The sequence below is a fragment of the Carlito syrichta genome, unplaced genomic scaffold (genome assembly GCF_000164805.1).
Source record: "Carlito syrichta isolate Samal-C Ts95f unplaced genomic scaffold, Tarsius_syrichta-2.0.1 Scaffold311717, whole genome shotgun sequence".
Taxonomy (NCBI): domain Eukaryota; kingdom Metazoa; phylum Chordata; class Mammalia; order Primates; family Tarsiidae; genus Carlito; species Carlito syrichta.
In genome coordinates this window covers 590,010-601,503 of record NW_007255813.1, presented here as the reverse complement: position 1 = coordinate 601,503, position 11,494 = coordinate 590,010, and positions in this window count along the sequence as shown.

Genomic DNA, 11,494 nt, shown 5'->3' with positions numbered 1-11,494 from the left:
CCCGTGGGCTCAGGCAATTCACTCACCTCAGCCTCCCAAAGGCGCGGGATTACAAGCTGAGCCACTGAGCCCAGCTGACAATAATTTCTTAACTCTTCCTCATACTCTATTTGAAACCTTGCAGGACAATGCCAAAGTCGTTCACAGGGGCCACCACCCATGTCCAGCTATTCCGTATGACTAACAATTTTTGGAGTGTGATTGTGCCTTGCCATGTCTGTAGGCTTCTGCTTATCCTGTTGCCTCTGTTTGGCATGTTCTTGCTCTACCACCTGTCTGGCAAACCCTCAATCAATCTTCAAGACTCAAGAATCACCCAGGCAGAGCTGATTTCTCAGTTGAGATACATGTATGGATAATATATTCAAGCCAGTGTTACCTACAACCAGTCAATATAAATATGATCTCGTGTCTTCCTACCCTTTTAGTTGTGGAGCTCAGGAAAATTCTTTATTTACTTTCATGAACTCTTGGTTAATCTATAAGAAAATTGACCCTTCAGACAGCACAAGCAGCTCGCATGTAGCTTACAGTAGGGTCATAATCTTTTCTCCTCTAGGGAAATCTCTCTCTCCTCCTATGACTGGCAGGTAGAGAAATTTCTGGGGATTGTGAATCAGTCAGAGTCCAATCAGGAGAGAGAAACCACACAGTAATTTGAAAAGGGAGTATTTCGTGTAAAGAACTGTTACCCATAACAAGGATTGAAATAATAAGAAATTGACTAGTAAGAAGTAAAGGGAACCCTAAAGAATATAGGAATAGATGTAAATGAGCAGCCACTACTCCTAGAACTCAAGAAAGACCCCCCTCTTCCCTCCAACTTCCAAGTCACTAATGGGTCAACAAATTGCTGTAGAGCCCCACCAGCTGAAGTTGCAGATTACTGTGTTCCAATGGGTCCTAAAGCATGAATCGCTAAATGCTTTGAACCTCATGGATGAAAATAACACAGGAAATATCATTAGGTTAATATAGGGAGAAAATTTGTATTTCTGCAGGCTAGGCTACATGAGTTTCATAACATCTCTTTCTTCCAGTTAACACCCTCTTATGAGGCAATCCTCTCAAGATGAAGTCCAAAATCATTAAAAACACTTTAAGGATCCTCCATGGCCTAACCTCTGTTGATTTCTCCTGCTCTCTCTGCCTACCTGCCATCTCCCCAAACACTCTCTTTCTAGATGAAGTAAGCTTGTTTCAGTTCATTGACCACCACCTCTCTTCTGCCCCTAGGTTTTTAAAACATACTTCTGGTGTCCAAGAGCTTGGTGAGCCTCTTTGGATATGCCCTTTCTTTGTAGACGTCAGTGATTTTGAGAACACTTCTGCTGCTTGAGCAACCATACATAAACAGAACTTGAGTGGAGTCACCTAGCCTCTCTGGCTCCATTTCCCTCATCAGTAAACGTAGGTGATAATATCACTTTGTGACATTTGCATGAACTAAGTGTACATAAAAGCATATCTCTCAGAGATAAGTTATGTAGCCTAGAAGAAACCCTCAGTAATACCAGCTGTTTAAATTTTTTACTCTTTTTTTAAAAAATTATTACTCTTGAGTAATGGGTTGAGGTTGGTCTGAGGAATTATTTCAGCGTTTTCCTTTAAAATCCATCTGGAATTTGAAGGCTCCACTTCCAAATCTGCTTTTTAGAAAAAATGTGGTCCTGCCTCTACTTAAAAAATTCAAGGACTGGTGACACAGGAGGTCTAGGAGATGGAGAAAAAGAGAGGACCACACATCCAGGCCCTGAGATAACAAAGAAAGGAGAGTAAGATTCTATGCTGTCATCTTTATGTCCAAGAATGTACCCTGGGAATGGAATGATTTTGTGAATGCATGTAAAGTGTTGCCAGATTTCTCAAGGATGTGGTGAAATAGAGAAATGAAGAGGCAATAAGCTTGGTGGGGAAATGCAATGGTAATTTTCAGCAATACCTAGGCATAGTTTAGGGTACTTATGGTACTTTGTCAACAATAAAATCTCCTAAACCGACCGGGCTTGGTGACTCAGCCTGTAATCCCAGCACTTTGGAAGGCCAAGGTGAGTGGATTGCCTGAGCCCGTGGGTTCGAGACCAGCTTGGGCAACTTGGTGAGACCTCATCTCTACAATAAAATAAAAAATAGCTGGGCATGGTAGCACACGCCTGTAGTTCTGGCTACTTGGAAGGCTGAGGCAGAAGGTCTATGCTGGGGTGGCCCTGAGCTTGCGTGCCACTGCACCCCAGCCTGGGCGAAGGAGTGAGACTCCAACTCAAAAAAAAAAAAAATCTCCCAAACCATGTGAATGACCATTCTCCCTGATTCTGATCCCAGAGACAGAAGAAAGATGAAGAAGTCGCCTTATTGTCACAATCTATATAGTTGACTCAGGCTCTTCACTTATGTATAGTGGGTGGATATTTTACATTTGGATGACCTTGCAGGGGCAATGATAGTGAGAAATCGAGGCAGGCCTCAGGTAGCTCCTTGATAGTTCCCTGGAATGCTTCAAAGCCAGCAAAGCCTGGCAGACCATCTACTGCAGGAAGTCTTAGGCTGAGTTTGCAGAAGGGTGTGTTTTTATTGAAGGTGGCTGCTCAGATCTTCATTGTGAAGTGTATTCTAAGTTTCTTTTACCCTAAGGCCAATTCTCAGGAATTTCAAGGAGATGCTGAGGCACAAGGAGCCTAGACATCGACAGAGCAGGAGATGTAGCCTAGTGAAGGTCCTGACAGGCACAAGAGTTCAGAAAGGATCTTCCCTGGCATCCTACACCTTCCCCAGTTAGATGTGATCAGAAAATCAGGCTGTGGATGTGCTGACCCTGGCATAGCCAAGACTACAAGCACCAGAGAGAATTTAGAGGGAAGTCAGTTCTTTGCTGTCTACATGGCCACAGAACCAGGGCTTCTCAGGAATGAAGGGTAGACCTTTACCCATTGCTCTCTTTAATTGTGGGGACACTAAGTTGTTTTATTTTTACAATGTAATATTTAATTTCTAGGCTTTCTAATTTCGGTGCAATTCAACAACTACGTATTGAATACATAGTACACACAGGCCCCTGGATGAGAGCCTTGGGGCCAAAGGTGAAAAAGACTGAGATATTAGTGTTTCACATACTCCATAAGTTTAAGCCCTGGTTATGTCATTCATATATTCATTTACTTATTTATTCAGCAAATATTTATTGAGTTTATTCATTCTTTGAATTATTCAATGTGCCTATAGGTACTAGGCAGATGCAGAAAGAAAATAGGATATTAAGTGTGCCCTGCAATACAGTGTAATAAAACAAAAACAGTTTGGAGACTGATATTGGATCATTTGAGAACCATTCAGGATATTTTGATTAATTAGTTGCATCTCAGGTAGTTTTACCTGAAGGCATTAAAGAGGCTCCAAATCGTGAGCAACTCACCCTCTTCGTTTCTGGATCACCATATGCCTGAACGAATATACAGTAGAGACCACCAGCAGAGTGCGATGTTTTGCCTCTTAATTCTTGAAGATTGCAGAGAGCCGCACTTGATGTTCAGGAACACCTCCCTGAAGATTCTAGAATCATGTCAATCTTGGAATTTTTTTTTTTCTTCAGCAAGTCCCTGTTTTTGACCTCTCATCCTCTTATCCTCTCAACCTCTGACCTTTCGAGGCACACAGATTCACTTCCTGGGAACCAATGTGCTTCTCTGCCTCAAAGCTAGAGTGCTATGCCTAGCCTCCCCAGTGGGCAGATGCTGAAATATGCTGCACTGTGTAAGTTCACTTGTTCTCAATTGGAGCAGAAGCACTTGCCAGCCAGTCTGTCCATTTCTCTTTATCATGATTGGCAGTGGTGAGTGCTGTGTGAGGACAGGAGATAACCAGTGGGGTGACAGCATACTCTTCCTCAGGCAGTCAGTCTGTTGTGGGGAAAGGATTATGAACGCAGGCATAGATTTAGGATCCATGGGTAGCTCTTTCAATGACAAAAGAGTCCAAATTTGTAGCTACAGATGGCCCTTGAGTTAACAGCCTGTATTTTGCCTTGGTCTCTAGGGGAAGTCCTGAGTGTAGCTGACAAGTTCACTAAATCCAACCCAGTTTGCATCCGTCCTTTCTTCTATTTGTTCAACCATCAAATTCCCTTTTCCTGAACTCACTGAGTGAAATACTCACTCATATATTTATTTTTAGGGTTTTCTAGCTACAAAAATACAGGTTGCTATCCTAGCATGATTATCTCCCTGGTGAATTATAAGAATCATGAAACTTCATTCATTAGGCAACAACTTTTACTAACTCCCTGGGAACAACGCGTCATGCAGAAACATCTACATATTCACTCTTCCTTGCCTTGTGATTATTCTAAGAAACAGTCACAACTACCACTGAACAGGATGAAATGCTGACTGTGGCTGACATTCCATTGGGCTTTACAACTTGGGATGCACTTCCAATACCATGATTTTATGGGAGCCACATAAAAACTGTGTGGCAAGGATGTTTGATTATTATTTCTACATCCACGCCTTTTTGATACGTGACTTTGCAGCTCTTCCCACAAGATGTGCGATCTAACTTCTAACCTTTTGTCTATAAGTTAGTCTTATGAGTTGCTTTGGTCAATAGAATGCGGTAGAGTGATATTATGCCAATTCTAAGTCCAATTAGTCTGCTCGGGCTGCCATAGCAAAGTACCACATGGGTGGCTTAAACAACAGAAATTTATTTTCTCACAGTTCTAGAGGCTAGAAGTCCAAGTTCTATCCAAGTCTAGGTACCATCAGGACAGATTACTTAGGAGGCCTCTCTTTTTGGCTTGTAGATGGCTGCCTTCTCACTGTGTCTTCACAAGGTCTTTCCCCTGTGCATGTGCTGAAAAAGAAGTCTCTGATGTCTCTTCTTCTTCTAATAAGGACTCCAGTCCTATTTGATCAAGGCTCCACTCTGATGATCTCATTTAACTTTTATCTTCTTCTCATGGGCCCTTTGTCCAAACATAGTCTTGTTGAGAGTTAAACCTTCAATATAGGAATTTGGGGGTGCTGCAATACAGTCCACAACACCAAATCTAGGCTTTAAGAGTGTCAACTTCCACTTTCTCTTAGGACCCCACCTCCAACTTGAGACAAGTCTGGGCTAGATTGCTGGAAGAGAGAGACTACATGGAGCCAAGGTGAGCTGTCCTTCTGAGGCCATCTGAGGGTGGCTACCCACCAACCAACCTGGCCACTAACTGAAGATGCATGAGAGAGCTTACCTGTTACTGGAACCACCCAACTGAGCCCAGTCCAAAGTGGAAACCTGTAGAATTGTGCACAAAATTATTTCCACTAAGTTTTTGAAGTGATCTGTTAAGCAGCAAAATCTGGTCCGGCAGATGTTACTTTCCTCTCCATTTTGTTGATGAGAGATTGAAACAAAGAAATTAATGATCACCCAAGGTTGTATGGCTAGTGAGTCCTAAAAAGCTGAGTCTTCTGAATTCAAATCCCTTGTTTTCTTAATTATCCTCTGATTAAACTCAAAGAAAAATGGATTCAAAGTCTGGAAACACAGATACATTGAAATAGGGAAACTTATAGTGATGCCTTTCCTGGCACATTGATTCTTAATGGATTGGACTTTAGAATGAGTATATGTGACTTGTGAGTGTGTGTGTGTACATCCGTGCATGCATTTACCTGTGTTTCTTCTGAAGGATACAGACCCAGGTTTTATCAGGCCCCTCAATGTCAAGTATAGGAAGGTCACCAGTGAGTCCTGTATGTTTTTTTATGCAGACCCTTGTGAACAGGGAAGAGCTTTATTGGCTGTGATGGGTTCAGGCACTGCATATTTATGTCAGCCTGATGGGGACAACCTCTAGGTGAGGGTGGGCACGTGCTTTAACATGCTCCTAAGATATAGATCTCAGAGAGAGTGTTTCCCAGCCATTTTCATGATATATTGAAGGCTGTTGTAGAAGCTAAGGTCAGGAACAGAGCAGGGGTACAGAGAGGAACTCACTGGGTTGGAATATGATTACTGCTTGAGAAGAATGACAGACAAGGTCGACGAGGGAGGCTTGAGTCCTAGGACCTCCATAAGACTTCCCTAGTTTTCCAAATCACACATCTCTCTGCCTTCACTGACAATCATAATGCCACTCTCCTATGCCAAAATCTTTGGAAGTGGTTTATTTTTGGTATTCTGCTCTTTAAGACAATGCTATAGGAAATAACTTGAACATAGATTTTCTGTAAAATAAAATTCTAGAAGTAGGCAGGTTGGGTCAAGAACATAGACTTCACAATTTTTATAGACAATTTTTTTTTTTTTTGAGAAAGCAGGATTTATTGAGAGGATAGAAAAGCTCCCACAATGGGAGGGGACTGGAAGGGGTTGCCCGATAAATTTTATAGATGTTGTCAAATTGCCCTGTAAGGGTTGAACCCATTTACACTTCACAAACAACGTATGAGAGAGCTGTTTCCCATGGTCTTGTTGAAAGAGTCTTAGCAAATTCCTGTATTTTAACTACTTAACAGGTAAGAAATGGTATATATCTCATAATAGTTTACATTTCTCTCATTATGAGTGAGCTTCACCCTCTCTTGGGACATTTAATTTCTATATCTTTTTGTATCAACTCTGCTCATATTTTGTCCATTTTTCTATTGTTATTGGTTTAATTGCTCTTCAATTATGAGACATATGCTAGTCTTGTTTCTCCAGCTAGATTGCTTTTTATCACATTTATGTTATGACATCATTGAATCATTGTATTCTTCACCTTTATTGATTTTTTTAAAGGATTTATTATTAATCTCCACCCGGTTTATTATCAGTGCCCTTCCCTAAGTACAGGACTGATGAATTGCACTTTCTTCTCTCTTGTTCTATTCTAGTGTGACGCTAAGTAAGAGCTCATCATCAACAACTATTTGGCTTACCACAGAAGAACTGAGTGTTATCTGGAGGCTGGAGTCTCATCTGTGGTGGCTGGGACCGTGATCCCAAAATATATGTCCTGACCCCCAGAACCTATGAAAATGACTTTATTTAGGAAAACGGTTTTTGCAGTTGCAACTAAGTTAAGAATCCTGAGATCATCTGTGATTATCCAGGTGGGCTGTGGATAACTATTCACATATACACAGTCAACTGACTGCCTCTGAAGAGGAGAGACACAAAGAGAAGAGGAGAAGACCATGGGAAGAGGGAGACATAGCCTAGAGTTAGGCAGCCGTAGCCCAAGGAACACCTAGAGCCACCAGAAACTGGGAGAGGCAGGGAAGGATCTTCTCTTACAGTCCCCAGAGGCAAGTGTGGCCCTGTACATACCTTAACTTTATACTTTTGGTCTTTAGAACTGTGAGAATACATTTGTATTGTTTTAAGTCACCTAATTTGTGTTAGTTTGTTTTGGTCGCAACAGGAAACATACACCATCCTTCGCACCTGTGGTCCTCTTTCTACCACATTCAGTGAACATGTGCTGTTCTACTGACTGATTATGACAGAAGGAGGACTGAAAGTGATTTTTTTAAAGCACAAGACAAGAGGGGAAAGGTGGAACTGAGGTGGGATGGGAATGCGAAAGAGGTGAGAAGAAACAAGGAAGAAACATGAAACAAAAAAAGAGAAATGAGGTAAGGGTGGGCTGGCGTCTGCTCAGACCCTTTGCCCTTTCCTTTGGCCTCAGCTGTCCCCACCCAGCCTTTCTCCTTATTCTCCCTCAGCCCTTCCTAGTCTCTCATGCATCTGGCACACTTAACAAATTCATTTATGTGCTATTCAGACTTTCTGCCCCATCCCACGTTTCTGTTTTTCAATCTGCAGCACCAGTGAGAGGGTAAGAAACAGAGGATGATCTCACCCAGAAAGCTCTGCTCCACATTCCATCCGTCACCTTAGACAGAGGCCTGGGGACCCAGACCATTTCCCCCATGTGCCTTGAACTTAGGATGCCTCAAGTACCCATGTGGAATGCTTCTGCGGTCTCATCACTCCACTGTATCTGACACTCACAGCACCAGTGAGTTCAACAAAGGAAGTGACCCAGAATTGTAAAATGTGTCCTTTGAAAGGTATCCAAAGGCAGAAGAGGAGGTTGGCATCATTTTTGCTGTTTATCTTCTGTATTGGACTGGAGGTCTTTTGGTATCTATGTTGCCTTCAGTGGTCATTGGAAGGAACGTGCCCCTAAAGGAGGGTGGAGGTTCCTGGAACAAGGGTGGTGGGTCACTGTTTATATCTGTGCACAACATTTAGGGAGCTAAGTGCCATCCTCTACCCATTGACCTCATTATTGTTTGCAAACTCCCCTGTTTTTTTGAAATTTTCTCTGTTTTTATCTAGGCATTTTGGTCATTTTTATAGAGAGAAAATTTTTAGGCATTTTTTAGAATCTCACATTTAGTGATCTCCCATAAATATTAAAAAATAATTTTTAAATTTACATACCCATTTGTTGTATAGTTCTTGAGTTTTTAAAAATTCAGAGTGCTACAACAACCACTCCAACAGGATACGAGACAATCCCCTTTCAAAAAACGTTCCACAAGCGGCTACTTTGTGATCAAATCCTCCCCCTCCCTAAGTCCTAGCAACCACTGATATTATTTCAATCCCTTTAGTGTTGTTTCTTCCAGAATGCCACAAAAAGGAATTGTACAAGCATGTCTTTCAAAGCCTTGCTTCTTTCTCTTATCATAATGCATTGATTAACATAATGCATCCATGTTGTCAAATATCAATAGCTTGTTCCTTTTCATTGTTGAGTAGTATTTCATTTAATGGATGTACCATTAAATGAAAATGTTTTTCCATTTGTTCAACAAACAATATTTGGGTTGTTTCCAGGTTTTTACAATTATGAATGATGCTGCCACAATTATTTGAATACAAGCATTTGTGTGAATCTAAGTTTTCATCACTCTAAGATAAATATATAGGACAAGTATATGTTTAAATATAAAAAACTACCAAACTATTTTCCAGAGTGGCTTTACCATTTTGCATTCCCACCAGTAGTGTATGACAGATCTTTGCCAGCACTTGATATTGTCAGTTTTGGGTTTTGGACTAACCAATTTAAAAGCTATATAAAAGTATCTCATTATGGTTTTAGTTCACATTTTCCTAGTGACTAATAATGCTGAGCATCTTTTTGGGTTCTCATTTACTATCCATATCTTTCTTCAAAAGTGTCCACATCTTTGGCCCATTTTTTAAAGAGTTTTTTGTTGTCATTGTTGAATTTTGAAAGTTCTTTATATACGCTGTATAGAATTCCTTGTCAGATATATGACTTGCAGATATTTCCTCCCAGTATTTAGCTTGCCTTTTGTTTTGCTCAGTATCTTTCATAGAGCTAAAGTTTTTGATTTTGTGAATTCTAATCTAGCAAGTTTTTTCTCTTATGTCTTGGATTTTTTATGTCATATCTAACAACTCTTTGCAGAACCCAAGATCGTGAAGATTTTTCTTATGCTTTCTTCCAAAAGTTTAAAAACTGTATATTTTAACCTTTGACTTATGTACCACTTTATGTTAATTTTTGTATACAGTATAAACTGTACACTGACACTCTTTTTGTCATATGTATATTCAGTTGTTCTAGCACAATTTGTTGAAAAAAATATGCTTCCTTCATTGATATGTCTTTCACCTTTATCAAAAGTTCATTAAATAAATTGTATGGGTCGACTTCTGGACTCTAATTTGTTAATTGATCTATACATCTATCATTTTGCAATAACCACACTGTCTTAATCACTGTGACTTTATAGTGAGTCTTAAAGTTAGACAGTATGAATCTCCCAACTTTGCTTTTCTTTTTCAAAATCATTTTGTCTATTCTAGCTTATTGGGCTTTCCATACAGATCTTAGAATAAGGTTGTCAATAATTAAAAAGAATTCTGCTGGGATTTTAACTGAGATTGTAATAATGCTATGGATTAATTTGGGGAGAATTAACATCTTAACAATATTTAGTCTTCTACGTTCTTTGAGTTTGTTCATCAGTGATTCAGTTGGCAGATCTGTAAATATTTTGTTACACTTATGCTGAAGTATTTTACTCTTTGGAGCTACTTGTAAATGGTACTTTCTCATTTCAATGTTCAATTTTTTACTGATAGTATATAGAAATATGATTGATTTTTAAAATATTAACCTCGTAGCCTATGACTTTGTTAAATTCACTCATTAGTTCTAGGAGGTTTTTTTATGTACATTCCTTCAGCCTTCTATGTAGAAAGCAATAATGTCTGCAAAGAGTGACAGTTTTATTACTTCTTTTCCAATGTAATATCTTTTATTTATTTTCCTTGCCTTATTGCAGTAACCAGGACTTCTTGTATGCTCTTAAATTGGACTGATGAAAATCTTATTCCCATCTTGAACCTTGTTCCAATCTTAAAGCAAAAGTAATCAGTCTTTATCATTGTGTATAAGTTAAGTAAATGCCTTTTATCTCATTAAGAAAGTTTCCTTCTATTTCTAGTTTGTAGAGAGTTTTCATCATGAACGCATGTTGAATTTGTTAAATGATTTTTCTTCATCAATTGGTATGATAATGTGGTATTTTCAGTGCAATTCACATCGACTAATTATTGAATATTGAACAAGTCTGCATTCTCAGGACACACCCCATTTGATCATGCTCATCTTTTTTCTAAGCACCTGCCAGCTCTTCTCCAAAAGCCCCTTTGAGAAATAGAGTTGCCTAAAAGGTTAATAATTTGCTCTGGGTCAAGCAGTTAGTACACCGCTGTATTAGAACCCAGGATCCTAACACTGTCTTATAGGACCAGATAAGAAGAGGTGCTGAGACAGCACAGCTCTTCAAGATCTATGTCTTCAAAGAAAATCCTGCTTAAAGATTTGAGACGTAGTATAGGGTAGTGATTAAGAGCAGGAAATCTGGAGCCAGACCACCTGGCCTCAAATCCTGGCTGTGTGACCTTGAACAAGTTATTAACTTCCTTGTGTATACAGTCTGGATTTACTGTAATAGCCCACGGCCATATACACTCAGCATATCACAAATAAATGCTCTGTTTTCCCTTACTCCCCAAACCTCCTCTCCTTCCTCTGCTCCATATTCCATGAATGCCAACCACGTCTCCCCGGGATCCTAAGCCAAACACTTGGCGAATACCTTCCTCCCTCCATTTCCCTCAGCCCCACATTTGATGTGCATCAAGGTCTACCTAGTCCCTATCCTAAATGACACTTGAATCAGAACACATTGTATCTATTTCCATTGTCATTCCCCAGTGTCAGGTTACCATCATTTTTGTTGCCAAATGACTACAAGTTTTACTAACTTGCTTTACTGCCAATGGTTCTGCACCCCACCAGCCCCTGCATCCTTTATCAGCACAGTAGCAGTGTGTAATCTTTCTAAGATACATATCTGATCATGACACTATCCTCTTTGATCCCAAGTTTCAGCTCCTCAAAGTGTGACTTTCAGGAGCAGCCCAAACTTTCCTCTCAAGATTGTATCTTCTTATTTCTATGTTGGTA